Source organism: Oxyura jamaicensis, chromosome 5 (assembly GCF_011077185.1).
Source record: "Oxyura jamaicensis isolate SHBP4307 breed ruddy duck chromosome 5, BPBGC_Ojam_1.0, whole genome shotgun sequence".
NCBI lineage: Eukaryota > Metazoa > Chordata > Aves > Anseriformes > Anatidae > Oxyura > Oxyura jamaicensis.
In genome coordinates this window covers 10,099,806-10,114,827 of record NC_048897.1, presented here as the reverse complement: position 1 = coordinate 10,114,827, position 15,022 = coordinate 10,099,806, and the positions used below count along the sequence as shown (strand labels likewise).

The window sequence follows — 15,022 nt, the reverse complement described above, 5'->3', positions numbered from 1 at the left end:
ATTTCTTCCTTTCTTATCAGTGCTACTTGGCCAATTTAGTCTTCAGTGATTTTGCCATATGATTTATTATACACCAGGGAGAATAAAGGTAGTCATTACCTTTTAACTGTCTGCCTTTTTTTTTTTCCTTGTTGTTATTGTTATTCATTACACATACCTAAGCGGCTGGGTTCTGAGAGTGATAAATATAATGAATAAGGGGTACTGGTTTGGGGTTTATCAGCCACCACCAATGTGGTAAACCACACAATATCAAAATCTGGGCAGCTGGAGGACACGTACCAGGTGCTAACTGCTGCTGTGCATGGGAAATGCATGGGAATACCAGGAAGACTGACTTGCCTTGGGCCACCCTCTGGGAGATGGGTCCCGGTGGAAGCCAGGTTCCCTGGCCTTTGCTCTCAGGATCCAGTGCCTTTGTCAGAAGTCAGACAAGAAGTACAGGGGAGGCTGTGGGAAGGGGTGGTGGTGATGGTGACAACCACGGGGAGCCCAGTGGGGAGGATGAGAGACAGAAATATGCACAGCATCTCAGGATATAAGACCTGAGAGCCCGTGACAGGCCTGCTTGTAGTTGCTGTGTATCTGATGCTGTGTGGGTAATGTAAAGCGGCCCCTTAAACAGGAAGACAGTATTGCCCACTGCTGTAAGAAAAACTGCTGTAAAGTAAACATACTTTCTAGCTGAAATCATTTAACCAATGCATCTCAGAGGACAACCTGTTTCTTAATGCCTAAAGCCTGACTAATGCAATGCATATGAAGGCAAGCTAAATTACAGCCTATCCTGGCTACAGCTTGTGTGTTAGTTACGTAGATTAGCTCATACCTACAAAAATAGCGACACAACTCTCTCCCCCTACCTTCTTCCTGAGGAGGTATGTACCTTCAGCACGACTGGTATAACCCTGTACGTGATTTCCAGTAACTGCCTGGTGTCAAATGAAGCTTGCAAAATTGTCTCATTAAACCTGACTAAAATTTGGGTCTAAAGCACTTGAAATGAGGCATGAGCCAATTTCTCTGTAAAAGACCTATTAACAATGAGAGAAAACATGAATAGAGAAGTTTTGAAGAACCCTAACTTGCTTTCTGTTGCCAAGGGATACACTTCCTTGGTCTACCCCCATGTTCTCAGTAAATCTGACTCACAAGAAGTCTGGCTTTCAGTAAATAATGAAAGCCCTATGCTGCTGGAAACAATGTTAAGAAGGGATAAAAATCAAATCAAATAACGTGCAAATTAAACTTCATATACCGAGTTCTAGGCACTAGGTATGGTGCTTTGCTGCTGAAGGTCTGTCTATAGGCTTCATAATGCACTAGGAAAATGGATGTTAAGGCAGACTAAGTGTCTTTATTTCATTTGAAAACTGGTGTTTATATCAATGTACTCCCCATTCTACCAAGCCCAGACAGCTCCTTGCTATTTGTGTCCCTTTTGTTTTTCCTTATTTTCTTTTTCTCTGCAGCAAATGCCACTGCCAAATATCCTTCTCCCACGATATCTCCCTGTTCCTCTCACTTTTTGTAACCTTTCCTTGTTATATGGAATGGTTTCAGAGACACAGAGGTCAAGGCCAGGACCTACCCAAGTGACTTCCACTTTTGGATGTCTCCATACTGTGTGCCTGAAACAAGTGACATGTTGGGGATGGAGTTTTTAGTTCCCATGATGTTCAGAGAAAGCTGCTGGTGGTCAGAACTTCTATAATTAGGAATTCTTCTGAAAAATTTCACTAATCTGATTCAACCCAAATGTCACTGTGGGAAGCAATTCCAAAGTCCTAATGCTGGCTTTGGCATTTTCTGGATGGATTACAGCGGAAAGCCATAATATCCTTGCTCCTCCATTGCTTACTTATATACTTACTTATTTTGTGCCTGTAATTGCAAGATCCTCTCCCTTTTTGTGTATGTTGTGCTCCCACTAGTGTGACCACTGGAATGACTGGCTCAGGATTTTCTAATACATTTCAATGAAACTATTCACACGGGTGAAGATATTCACAAGTTCAGGGACTGATCTTAACCAACTATTTCAAAATAACTTCACTTATGGAAGCTATGTAATGAAAATGCACAAATGTCTGCATTTTAAAACCAAAATACAACATATTACATTATCACTATATAATTGGGATATCTGTTTAACTATAGACTATTAAAAAGAACATCCAACTTGATAAAAACATGACAATTATGCAACTCATTACAGTAAAGGAGGAAAAAATACTGAGTAGGGTTTTCAACATTTGTTCACCTGAAAACAGGTTAAGGGAAATTTTCCCACTGTTTTCAGTAGGTCGATTGAAGAGCTATTAATCCTCTGACTCATCAGTCAGTAAAAGGTCAGTGGTCTTTCATATAAGCACACTAACAATTATTTTCTAACAAAGTTAAAAGAAAATCCCCATTGGGGCAGGATAATAAAAACCGGAAAAGAAATGTGAGTAATAGGGGAAGAAAAAAAATGTAAACAAGCTAACGTTAACACACAACATTGTTTTTGATTATCATAACACAGGTGTTACAAGAGGGGAAAAAAAGTTTTAAAAAAATAGGGTATTTTTTTAAGCAAACACAGAAACTTTCTTAAAAGACCTCTAATCCAATTTATCCCACTCCCACTTTTTTTTGTTTGTTTTTTTTTTTTTTGTCATTACACTTGGTATTAAATTTCACACTAAAATAAATGGTTACTCTGAAACCCTGTGTACTAAACCCTGTAGTTATTGTTCAAGCAAAAATTCCCGATGACTTCAGTGGAAATTGCATTTGATCAACTTACTTTATATTCCAGATTGCTGCAAGTGGAGCAGCAGGGAACTTTACCAGGTAGATGGAAATCTGAATGTAAAAGTCATCCTTTTATAACCCACTCTTCCTAATGCACTCCACATCTGGAGAAATACCCATGCTAAACAGCATTTTGTTCATTTAAGTTAAAACATCTCAGAAGCTAGGAGTTCGTATGTTTTCTTCTTTGTTGCTGTAATGCAGTCTGGGAGGAATGGATGTGTGGGCTTTGAGAACATTTTATGTTACATGTAGTTAATTTAGCCATGTTTGTTAAATAATGGAGTTTTTAATGTAAAAGGAGTGCCGGTGGCTTAAGAAAAATTATCTGTGAGCCATTTCTCTTTACTTTGTCTGAATCTGACTGAAACTACAACAATACATGAGTGCTTTTTAACTGGATCCTGCTTTGGGTTTCAGAGCAGACTGACGTGCTTTATTCTTTTTTAAGACCCCATGCCCAGTACTGTCTTGCAGTTCCTACCTAGACAAGCCACATTGGTACCTTCCATTTTAAAACAAGGAAAGCAGTATTTTAAGAAACAGAAATTGCTTTTATCAGCTTTAGATGCAAAATTTGACCCACTGGATGAAAAGTGGTTCTTGACTTAGGTTGACAGACATCATTCTTTTGGCTTAAATAGAGTCACCATGTCATCTAGAATCACTTTCTCCAGGTTGAAGAGCTGAATCCAATGGTTCCTTATCTGTACATGAAACTTGTACTATGCTTGCTGTTGGACATCAGAGACAGTCGCCAGTAACTGGAATAACCTATTGCCTATTTTGAGGTAAATGACTTCTGCATTCAAAAGGCACGATTACAGTAGCAAATACAAGCAGAGAAAAAATTAAGAAATTCACATTTTCTCAGTAAGCTGTGCTACTAAATTTAAAAACTATGCTTTGTGCCAAAGAGATTTGCACGACTACACTAGGAGGAAAAAGGCTGAAACATATATAAACCATGTAACACTTTGCCCTTCCTGAGTGACTTCCACGTCTATGAAGTTCTATCTTTAGATCTTAGATATTTCATAAGTTAGAAAGAGGATGATTAATCACTAGCCTTATCTCCTTCAAGAAGGATCACAAGCGGCTCTTGCCATACTTGAACAGAGTCTGACGAGCTAACTGTTGTACCTTGTAACTCTAAAGTTATGGGGGATCTCTGGTGCTGACAGTGGATTTAAGGCTCTATGCCTGTGAGAACTCTCACGTATCCTTCTCCCAACCAGTGTGTTTTTGTTGTCTGAGCAATTTCCTGTTCACTTAATTATGCTTTATATACCAACACCTCGATGTGAGCTGGTCCTCACTACCTAGTGCTTCTATCACCTACTGTGAAATTACTTCAGTGCTGCCCTTCACAAACCTTGAAGTACACTGTCCTACACATACTGAACCTCAGTGGTTGACATTACAGCTTGAAGATTTCATTTGCAACTCAGTGGGATGAAAGGTCTCATATAGTTGCACAGTGACATCTTACTACTGTGACATTCAATTGGGAAAAAACACACACAGAGAAAACATTCACCTGGATATTTGATAAAACTATCAAAGAACCCAACAGGGTATCAAATTTCTAAATAATTGCAATTAGGAGATTTACTACCATTCAGAGAGCGCTGCAGCTCTGTTGTCACAGTAACAAGGAGCAGAAATACCATTGCCGAACCAAATCACATTTGCAGTCTCCCAGCGCTGTATTCAGTAGAATATATCTGAATGCTTTCCATTTGCTAGCACATGAAAGAAGCATGTTAACTTAAATAACAAATAGGTAGATGGGATTACACTCTCGTCTCATATTTAATATGAAAGCAACATAGCTGGAAAGTCATGAATGTGCTTTCTGAAATCTAATGCACAGCATGTTCTCTAATATTCTGCTGCGATTTAGGGCAATTCAACATTAATCAAACTTCAGAACTCTGGTCATTCATTTGCAGATGGTTTTTTGTTTGTTTTGTTTTGGAATTAGGAACCATTCAACAGGTTGCTATGGGCAGCTTTTTTTTTCAGCTAACCCAATACCTTCGCAAAAATTTCAATTACTTAATGGTTTATTGGAAGTAGAAAATAAGTCTTATATTAAAGAATCTACATGGCTGGCCTTTTCAAGACAGACAAAATATTTATCCTCATATATAAACTTTAACATGTAATTTGCCTTGTTTTAATTAACAACAAACAAACAAACAAACAAAAAAAGCTAAATTCCTCTTAAATCTATCAGATAATTGCACAGAAACAAAAAGCAGTAAGAACACAAAAGGAGGAGGAATCCCAGCCTAAAGGTAGAAAAGCGCTGATTCATTTCTTGTCTCTGCTTGTGTCACTTCATTTTGATTGCTTGCTACAAACACATGGCTAAGAAGAGGAATGTTTGCTGCCTGTGACTGGTTTTCGTGCTGAGTCATTGCACCACCTAATTCAGAGATCTAGAAGCGTGTTCACTTTGTAGCCTGGTCTACCGGATGAAATGGAACTGACTCTGAAAACATGCCTTCTCAAATAGGTACTGAAAGTGGCTCAAGGGTGCATAAAACCCCCTCAAATGTTTTCCCATGCTGCTTCAGAAAGCATTTGGGGAACTTCCTTTACTTTAGAGAAATTTATCTTTTCAACTACCATTCCTTACTGCATACTCATAAAAAAACTTGCAGCAGCACGTGAAAGTCCTCTGAACTGCGTACGTGCTCGTTAAGTACTGTTTAGATAAGGCTTGCTCCGGCCAACCACACTGTTTTAATATCAATGTGGATGAATGTCACTGACAGAGCACCACCTAGCCTTACCCCTGCTGTTCCCAGCCACTGAAATCTCCCTGAGTCCTGTCCATCCAAGGTGAAAGCTATGTCCCAAGGCAATAGAAATCACTACAATGGCCTCAGGTAGACATGGATTCAACAGTCCAGAAGAGAAAGCAGCAGACCTAGTGCGGCCGCAGCTACTGCACCAGACCAGGACAGCCCAAACCTCACTTCAGTCCACACAGCTGAAGTTTCCTGCTGGCTGGAGCTAGGTTTACAGTCACTTTCTAGGCTATTCACATCTACATCAACTCTTCTTGGTGTTTAAATATGAAAGGAGAAAATATCACTTTGATTACTCCCCAGGTGAGTTGTCTGCTTGTTTCACCCACTGTATTTCAGCCTTTTCCTTTCAATGTTAATTAATCACAATAACCAGAGCACACTACAGAACAAATTTAAGATGAATTTCCATGTTTGGGCACATGCAGATCTGATTATTTTTATTATTACCCTGCCCAAGCACTCCAATGTCCTTCTAAGGTATTTCACCCCTTTAGTTCCTTCACACTCTAGCAGTAGACTTCAGCAAAATGTAATTTCCCTTTCTGTCACCTTGCCCTCCCAAGTCACTAGTTTGGTGTAAAAAACACCCTGTACCAGTTGGCAGGGCAGAATATGCACTCCTGTGCAGCCATCTCAGCAATACTGAAGCTGCATCCAGTGCTGTTGTAGCAACAGCAGCTCCAATTGCAAACAAGTTTGACATGATTAGGGCAAGGAGCAGTCAACCAATCCAACATTTGCACAGATAAAATGGAGAGAACAGTTTTGCCGTCTGGTTTCATATCACATAGCATTACCCTGAGATTTCAATCTTGCCTATAATCTTAAGGTCAATTTCAGCTGATGCTTTCAAATTGGACTCTTAAAGAGGTGACTTGCAAAGAACTGTTCAAACATCACATTCGGTGCTTGCTAAGTAGTTCAGCCCAACCACTCAACAGTTAAAAATAAAGTCCTAATCATACAGAAAAAAAATCCAAAGTCCATTGTTAGCAGGGAGAGGCAAGCAGTTAGCAAATGCTAAATAGGACATGCAAAAAAACCTCCATCATGTAAACAGAGATAATTATAGGGTTACAGAAAATTCCCACAGAGTAGCAGACAAATTTGAAAAGTCATATTGCTAACAAGGACAACTGCCGAGAGAAGACCTCTTTCGTGCTAGAACAGGAAGGTGGATGAGGACAGAAATCACGTCAACTGACTTTTAGAAACAGAACAACAAACATGCAGTAGCATTGCAAGGACAATGAGATGGAGCTAAACAAATACTAGTTTGCATTTAAAATTAGGATATCACCAGAACTGGTAAATGCCATTTCTGGTTTTCAAAGACCCCTGACAGTAACCATGAGGACTGACTTTGGGGCCCTCCAGTTCCGGCCCCAAAAACATCTACCAGGCTCATCAGATAGTCTTGCTTCTGCCCACCCCTTTCTTCTGCTTCTGTTTTTTTAGAAAAGACTTTGTAAGTCTCCACCATTATTTGTTAGACTAGCAACAAGAGACAGAAGAGTTCAAAGTCAAGTTCCAGAATGCAGACAGAGAGCAAAGGCATAACTGTAAAGACAGAAGATGCTATAAAGACTATTAAAAGAAAAAAAAAAAAAAAGAGAGAGAGAGAGAGAAAGAAAAGAAGTAGGAAGAAATGCTGGAGCTTGCTTCAAAACAATAATAAGTGGGAAAGGAAATGTATATTGGTATGTATTTTGATAGGCTTATTCTCTGTATAGCTATGTAATGTTGTAACTCTTAATACAGCAACACAGAAAAGGGAAGTATGGGATGTAATTGCTTGGGCAGAGTTATGAGGTATGCAGGCATACGTGAGCTCTTGCACACAGACCAGAACAAACATGAACACTTATTGTTGATTTGATAAAGAAATACAGCATATTTTGCAGTGTGCGCCAGCCAGCTGCCAACTCACTGCTAAATTGAATGTGCCTACAGTCTGTATTGAGTGGTCTTGCTGCCCCACACAGCGTCTGAACTGCTCATTACTGGCGTTTCCAGAGAATGGAGGAGATCACTGTGACTAGAGAACAGTAAATGCTCTTGTTAATCTACTTAAGCATTCCTAGTTCACCCCTAATGAGAATATCTAGGTGACCAGGATCTGATTAAGGGTCACATACCAATAAGCCAAAGGAGCCTCTGCCTTCTCCCTTGCTTGACTTTAGAAACCCTAACTTGAATATTAGTGGTGCTTTCTAATTCTTAATAAGAACTCACAAATTTGGAAGAAGGCCAACAATACCGATCATGAAATTTGGATGGGCAATTTCACAGATATCTCTCTGCAACTTCCACTCCTTCACTAGGGAGTCTTCTTTGGGAAAGGCGTTAGGAACATAGGATCACTGGTGCAGCCAGTATAACGTGGCAGAGTTTATTTCCAACAGAGCTACACAGGCTTATGCCAACTGTTTAATGCCTGTCTTTTCTTCTTGGAAAATATGGGTATATCCACATATAAGCAAGTAATGGCAAGGCCCCAGAAGCAGGCAACCTTGTACCTACAGACCTGTGTTGCTGAGGAGGCTCCTAGGCCAAGTCAGGGGTGGTCTGATAGCTCCAACTGCATTTGTACTCTGAAAAACATGGTTTGTTCTCACAGGCAGTGTTGGACTAAAACTCCAAACTGTGTGTCTGCCCTTGCAGAGAGAAAGTAGGAGTGAGAGTCCTGAAGGGAATATTTGCAGGCAAAGCCCCTGTATTCCCCCATTCTGTGCAAGCACGTGCCTTCCTCAGCTTCTGACATCGCATCATTTCAATTTCCTGCTGCACTCAGGCAAGAATATTTCTGTCAATCACACTTCAATGAGCAGTCTCATTAGTGCTTAAGGTCTTTTAAACAGCAATGGAGGTAGGTGGGTCAATATAGAAGGAATTATGAGAGGACAGCAAGTTTAAAGTATTTCCATTTACAGTTGACCTGCTTTAAGGAGGAGATTGGACCAGATGACTGACCCAAGTGATTCTGTGATTTGTGTTCTTCTAACACTCTCTCTCAAGTTTGCACTCAACCATTCATGTGTGTTGGAGTAAAAAGGAAAGAAATGGTATCAAAGAGCAGAATGATCTTACAAATATGTTTGCCTCAGTTCCTCGCACTAAGAGAACTTTTTAATACATTAGTTAAGTCTTACTCTTTTTGCCTTATCAGAATAAAGGGTTTATGATAAAACTAAAAGCATTACTCCATGGACCAGGATATAATTAATAACCTACACTATAAGTAACATGAAAAAACTTTCCATACTGTCTCTCAAAAATTGTGCCAATCCTTTTCACAGCCAGAATACAAAATACTATGAGATGTCTGTGGTAATTGAGAGTAAAATATAAGCATATTAAATGTCTCTTACCTACATGAGAAAATATAAGAGGAAGAATTGAAAAACCCTATACTGGGACAAATTCAATTAACGAAAAAAGTCTAAAGCCCCTGGAAGACTGTCATTTGGCCATCAGACCAAAGTGTTTCTCCTTCTCCGGACAGCCCCCAAGAGCATTAAATGCTTTTATAGGTCTTTTTTTTTTTTTTTTTCAGATATTTGCAATAGTTTTAAACAAAATGTATCAGTTGTGAGATTTTTTTTTTAATTATCTCAGCTAGTTTATGGACGGAGTCCAAAGACTTGTCTCTCTGCCTCTAAAGTTCTAGTCTCATCACACAGCATAGTAAAAATAAATCATGATTTGCATTTCTCAATAGCCTTTAAATAACTACATGGACTAAAGCCAAACCCAGCCTCTTCATTGAAATAAACAGCTTGCATTTTCACATACCAAGATTGCTTCCCCTTTGTGTGAAGGATAATTTCTGCCTCCTGATTTCCACCTGGCCCACTACGTAACTTACTACCAGCCACATTTTCTCCCCAGTAGCTCACGTAGTAAGTGCTTTGAGTCAGCACGTTCAACCACAACAGCAAACTTTGATAGGATTTCCTTCAACCTCTAAACCGTTTAGGCACGTATTCAGCTCATGACTCAGGGTGCTTATCTGTCAAGCGAAACTCCCTCTGGGATGTGAAGCACCATCATCTCAATCACTTCTCCTTTTCCTCTGAAAAAACAAACAAACATTCAGCACACTTCTGAGTCTAGGTCCTTCCCATCCCTTACCCATCCCTGGCCAGAGGCAAGCTCTGGAAAACATGAAGAACACAGGCACAATTGTTCTCAGCTTCTGCCCTGTGCTCATTACATTGGCAAAGTTTGAAACTATTTGCTCCTGAGATTGCACTTTTAAACACTGTAGTTCCAGAATATCAGCACAATTGCAACACCATTCTTCATAACAGGCTCTTACCTCCCATTTTGACATGCTGTTTTTCAGCAAACCCATCACCATGTTCTCATATTTGTCTGGTGGAGTATAAGACAATCACTCCTTACAAATAAAATATGTCTTCAAAAGGGAAAGTTCATTTTTCCAGCTTTCTTTTTTTTTTTTTTTTGAAAAGAAAGCTCCATTTTTTACAATACAGGGGAGTCCCTCCAGACCAGTGTGAAGTAGATAAAAAGAAAACTAGGTACAAGAGACACTTAAAAAGAACTGCCCATGTTTAAGCTACAGAATTTAACAAGGAAAAGAAATGAAGAAGGGATGCATTCTACTCTAAAGAATGACATATGTTCCTTTATTATTTTTTTTTTCTTTTCTGAAAAACAACCCAGATGAGGGACACCCGCACTTATTCATAAGGTAAGTAAACACAAGACAGAGAGGTCACCCGCACACAAAGGTTAAATTGTGCTACCTATTCTGGGATAGTTAAGGTAACGTTCTAATGTAGTTATTCCCATGCAGGCAGAAGAACAGAACAAGAGTGGTATGGGGTATGTGGATTCACACTGTGTTTTACTTGCTTAGATGTTTTGATGAAAACCTAAATGCTTCAGCTGGAATTGTTCCCCTGGTACCAAGATGCGTAGACAAACAACAGTAAGACAAAAACAGCAGACAAAATCTCAGTAAGAGATTTTGAAGGAGTAGAAATCCTGAACCACTATGACTAGTCTGTCTTTGACAATCTCTTCCACTGGTATTCCTCCTTTTGTAAAATGCTACTCAGCCAACATAATACCAGAGGAATATCAGATGCCGTGGCTATATTTGTTAAAACACAGAATAAAAAGTTAGTTTTTCTTGTAAAGAGTTAGTTTTCTTAGTCAATGGAGTAGCTTGGCTATTTTTTCTAAGGTAGCTGGCCGAAAGAAAGAAATGAAAGAAGCTATCAGGAAGAAAGCCTGGGTAGATAGCAGGGACAAGCATGCATGAAGAGAGATGTACTGTGGATAAGAAAGCAGAGAAGTTTAAACTTCAGAGGAAGCTGAGGATAAACCTTGTGAGAGCAGTAAGAAAGGAAGTTTCTATACGTGCTTAGAATTGCACCTGCTAATCTACACAATGCAAACCCACAGGAAGTGACTCAGTGGTCAGAGCCTGACACACAAAAGAAAGCATCCTATATTCCAGGAAAAGGTATTTGGCTTATGTGTGGACACAGTGTTTTTGTTCAGGTCTCAAACCACAACTGCATTTAGTTGTGTTTTTCATATGCAACAGTTGCCCAGTTCTAACTTACTATTTTTAACTCAACCCACAAAGTAGGAAGAAAAAAAATGAGTCCTTTGCAGACCCTTTGCATTTATATGAAAAAGGACCAGAGCCCCAGTGCTCTGAGCACCTAATCCAGCTCAGTTTCAATATGTGTCCTCCATAATCACCATCCATAATGTGGCAGTGAACAAAAATGTTTGGTGTTCCAGGCCAAGAAAGAAGTGTGAAGACTATACTGCTCACACTGGAAGTACTTAGTGTCACACATACTTTTTATACTTATTGACAGAACAGCATCATAACATAGTGCTGTTTTATCTTGGGATACACAAATCCCAAGGATGATGAAACATTTGGCCATTATGGCTATGGAAACCCACTAAACTCACAAGGCAAACCAAATAGATTTCAGTGCCTAATTCTCTTTGGTTCCCTGAAACACTATCTTCTAAGGCTTTAATAGAGAAATGACATGATGAATTAGCTGAAGTAGCTCCTGGTTATCAAAGTTACTTCAAAGTCACTTCAAAGTCATACAGGCTGCCATACTCCTTTGCAGACAAGACCAGAATTTTCATCCAGCTGGTCAGAGCCCCTGATGCACCACCTGGAAGTCCTTGTCCCAGGGACTGGCTCAACACAAGGCATGGGAGAAGCAGCAGTAATGGGAAGGCCACCTTTATCGTACCCTGATAAGTGCCAGTTGGCAGAGCTGTAGCTTGTGGCCCTTGAGGTTTTGTAGTAAAATGCAGAAAGTTTACAACTCTTTTCTTGATGGATATGGCAGAAGCTTAAGGTCAAAACATACCAATCATATCTTATTCAATAGAATTTCCTCTCTGGAAAGAGTACATCCAGGCTTTCCGAAGCTTTGCACATTGTACATAGACAATTAGAGGTTCTTGTAAAGGCTCACTGAACTGTATTTTGAGTTGGTGTTAGCCCTGAGGATGATAACTAGTCACTGTTTTTGTAAGACGTGCAGAATGTCAGGGGACTATAAAGAAGTGTTGTGTTCAGGAAGTGTACGATGTGACTAATAGAGGATGACAAGGGGTGTGGTTATCATGAGATATTTGCCTCCCTTCTGTGCCTTCATGAGACGTGAAAAAATAAGTACATCCCTCCTCTCCCTGTGTCTCAGCAGCATGATAATCCACTTAGAACTAAACCTCCAAAAGCTATCATACTGCTCTTATTAAAAGCCCTTTGGGAGCAGTTTCTCAGTAAGGGAGTTTCTGAATTACTGTTTCAGCTGAGTAATGCTGGACACAGAACTCAGCTTACTTCACAGTAAACATTTTATGAGAAAGATAAGTAAGTTCTTGACAGTAACTACTTATTTCAAGCAAGCCTAAAATTTCTTTGGTGTTTGATTCTCAGGTCCACAAGTATGATGGGTCACTCCTATCTGACTCTCTGAGGGTACTGCTCAAGTCCCAGACTCTCAGCCTTGGTGTGAAGACTCAAGGCAGGTAGCAATAAGTGTGCCCAAGAAGCCAGCTGACATCTGCAACTACAAGTTTTTCTTTCTGGATGCAAAGGCAAGAGGAAAGGGGCATACTGCTCCGAAGTGATGAGAAGAAATGAAAAATGGGGGAACTGGGGAGAAGACTACTGTAGGGATTTTTGTGAGGGCATGAAGAAAAGTGTTGGACAGAACAGGAAGTTAATCAAAAGATGAAGGACTAGTAAGAGAATGAGGCATACAGAGAAAGTAGAATGAGATGGACTTTGGGGTTGGGAGAAAAGGAGCCCAGAGGCTGAAAGAAGAAGATCTGGTGTGAAAGAATTGAAAAGTAACTTTGGCAAGAAATGGAAAATCAATGAAATGAAATAAATGGAAATGAACAAACTGTCTGATTAATAAAGGGGGGGGGGGGGGAGAAGGAAAGAAACAGGGAAATAGAAAAGGAAAAAAAAAAAGAGAGAGAGAATAAAAAGTTGGAAGAAAAAAAGGAAAAAGTAGTAGAAGAGTTTTCCCCATGATTTTTTTCCTCTTGTATATCTCCCTGCATATCTCACAGTGAAATTAATGGGCTTTTATTTCCCAATGGAAACAACTACTACTTTTTTTTAAAAAAAAAGTGTAGTGTACAGAACCCAAATGACACCCCTCAGTTCCAGTCCCCATTCCCCATGACTGACCTTTCATTTCCACTACATATTCATCATACAGACTGCAGTCTAGACAGATTTACACTTGTAGGCATCTCAGAGTATGAAGTACAACTCAGCTCTTCAGAACAATAAAGCCAACAAATTCATTCATTCCCAGCACTCCCTGTAGATTTTACATAAAGATTCTGCAGAATAAATCAGTTTGTTTTCTTCTCATTGCAACATCAGGAGATTCTTAGTGTGTGACAAAGCCAGAAAGCAGTTGGTGGCCACAGACAATCACATCCGCACCTCTCTCCCTCTCATAGCTTGTGAGGGAAATATTCTCATCACTATCATCACCACTCATATTTTCACATCTATGTTAAAAACTAAAAATAAAAAATAAAAAGCAGATGCATCTATATAACCTACCCAACTGTTGCCAAAAAAACTCAGACACAGCAGCTAAAGGGCTGAGCTCCAAGGCCTCAGGCTTATGAATGTGTCAGTGAGCTGCAAGATTAAAACATTGTCCTCAAGGTGAATAACTGTAACTTCAAAACCCTGATAATCATCACCTTCTTGGGGTTGGAGACTGCATTTGTAAGGGAGATTATGGGAAGTTCTAGATCATGGAAGACCCTTGGGGGACAGGCAGCCTTGTAATTACAAAGACAACCTATTCCTGCTTCACTCCTGCAGGGAGCATGGACCAGGCTTTTGGGATGTCTCTGCTTATCTCCAGTAAGAACATCCCATAACAGGGTATGGATTCTGAGCAGCACTCAGGTGACAAAATTAAGGTAAAAGGGCTACTTTGAGGTCAGAACAATGTGCTAAAACCTGCACCAACGCAGCTTTTTAGACCATTGGTAGCATCCCAGCACTTTCTTCCATACAATATTAACAAAGCACTCCAGAAAAGATCAAATAACCATGAAGTGAGGCTAACTCCTTTCCACCTTAATATTTTCTCCAAATACAGACTGGTCAGCATTCACTGGAGCAGAAACCAGGTAGGAACAATATTGGAACCATACCCACCACAGGAGATTAACCCCTAACGTGAGGTAAAAAGAGATTTCTGAAAGTTCCTCCAACTGGGAACTGATCAAAGATAGGGGCACAGATGATAGGCAGAATATAGGAAATCAAATGACCAAGTAGCCATGAACTGACATGTGTTAAATACTTCAGAGACATGTACATTCACCCTAAAATCACAAGGAACTTAATTTGCAATAGCTAAATATAAAGGGAAAGATGTACTTGTTTAAAAATTAAAAGAGAAAATTCTTTCCCCACTTTTTTTAGAAAATGCCTACAACAAGGCATTTATATCAGACTTATTCTTGGGATCTGTGTTTAGAGCACCCCAAAATAAAACATGAAAACATCAGTTATTAAGGAAAAATTAACTCAATGCCAGGAGTAGGCTGAAACAGAAATGGTTTAGTGGTAGAAAACCTACTTACAGAACTGCGCCACAAGATACTGATTGATCATATACTCAGATATCTAAACACAATATGACACTATCATATTATCTGGAAACTCTCACTGGCACAATAGACTCATGAGGTATGTCCTAGCGACCTGATTAGATTGTAGTCCTTCAATAAAATATGGTATGACACAGCTATTCACCTGTGCAGAGACACACAGACTTCAGAAAGACTCCATGAAATGAAATTTATTATGGGACTGGACCTAACTAATC

At 39.6% G+C, this 15,022-nt stretch overlaps 1 long non-coding RNA gene across 1 annotated transcript in view; it reads right to left on the bottom strand.

The window, feature by feature from the left end:
- Positions 1–15,022, bottom strand: part of LOC118168093 — a 56,971-nt gene that overhangs the window by 17,068 nt on the left and 24,881 nt on the right. The gene's annotated exons all lie outside the window — the stretch shown is intronic.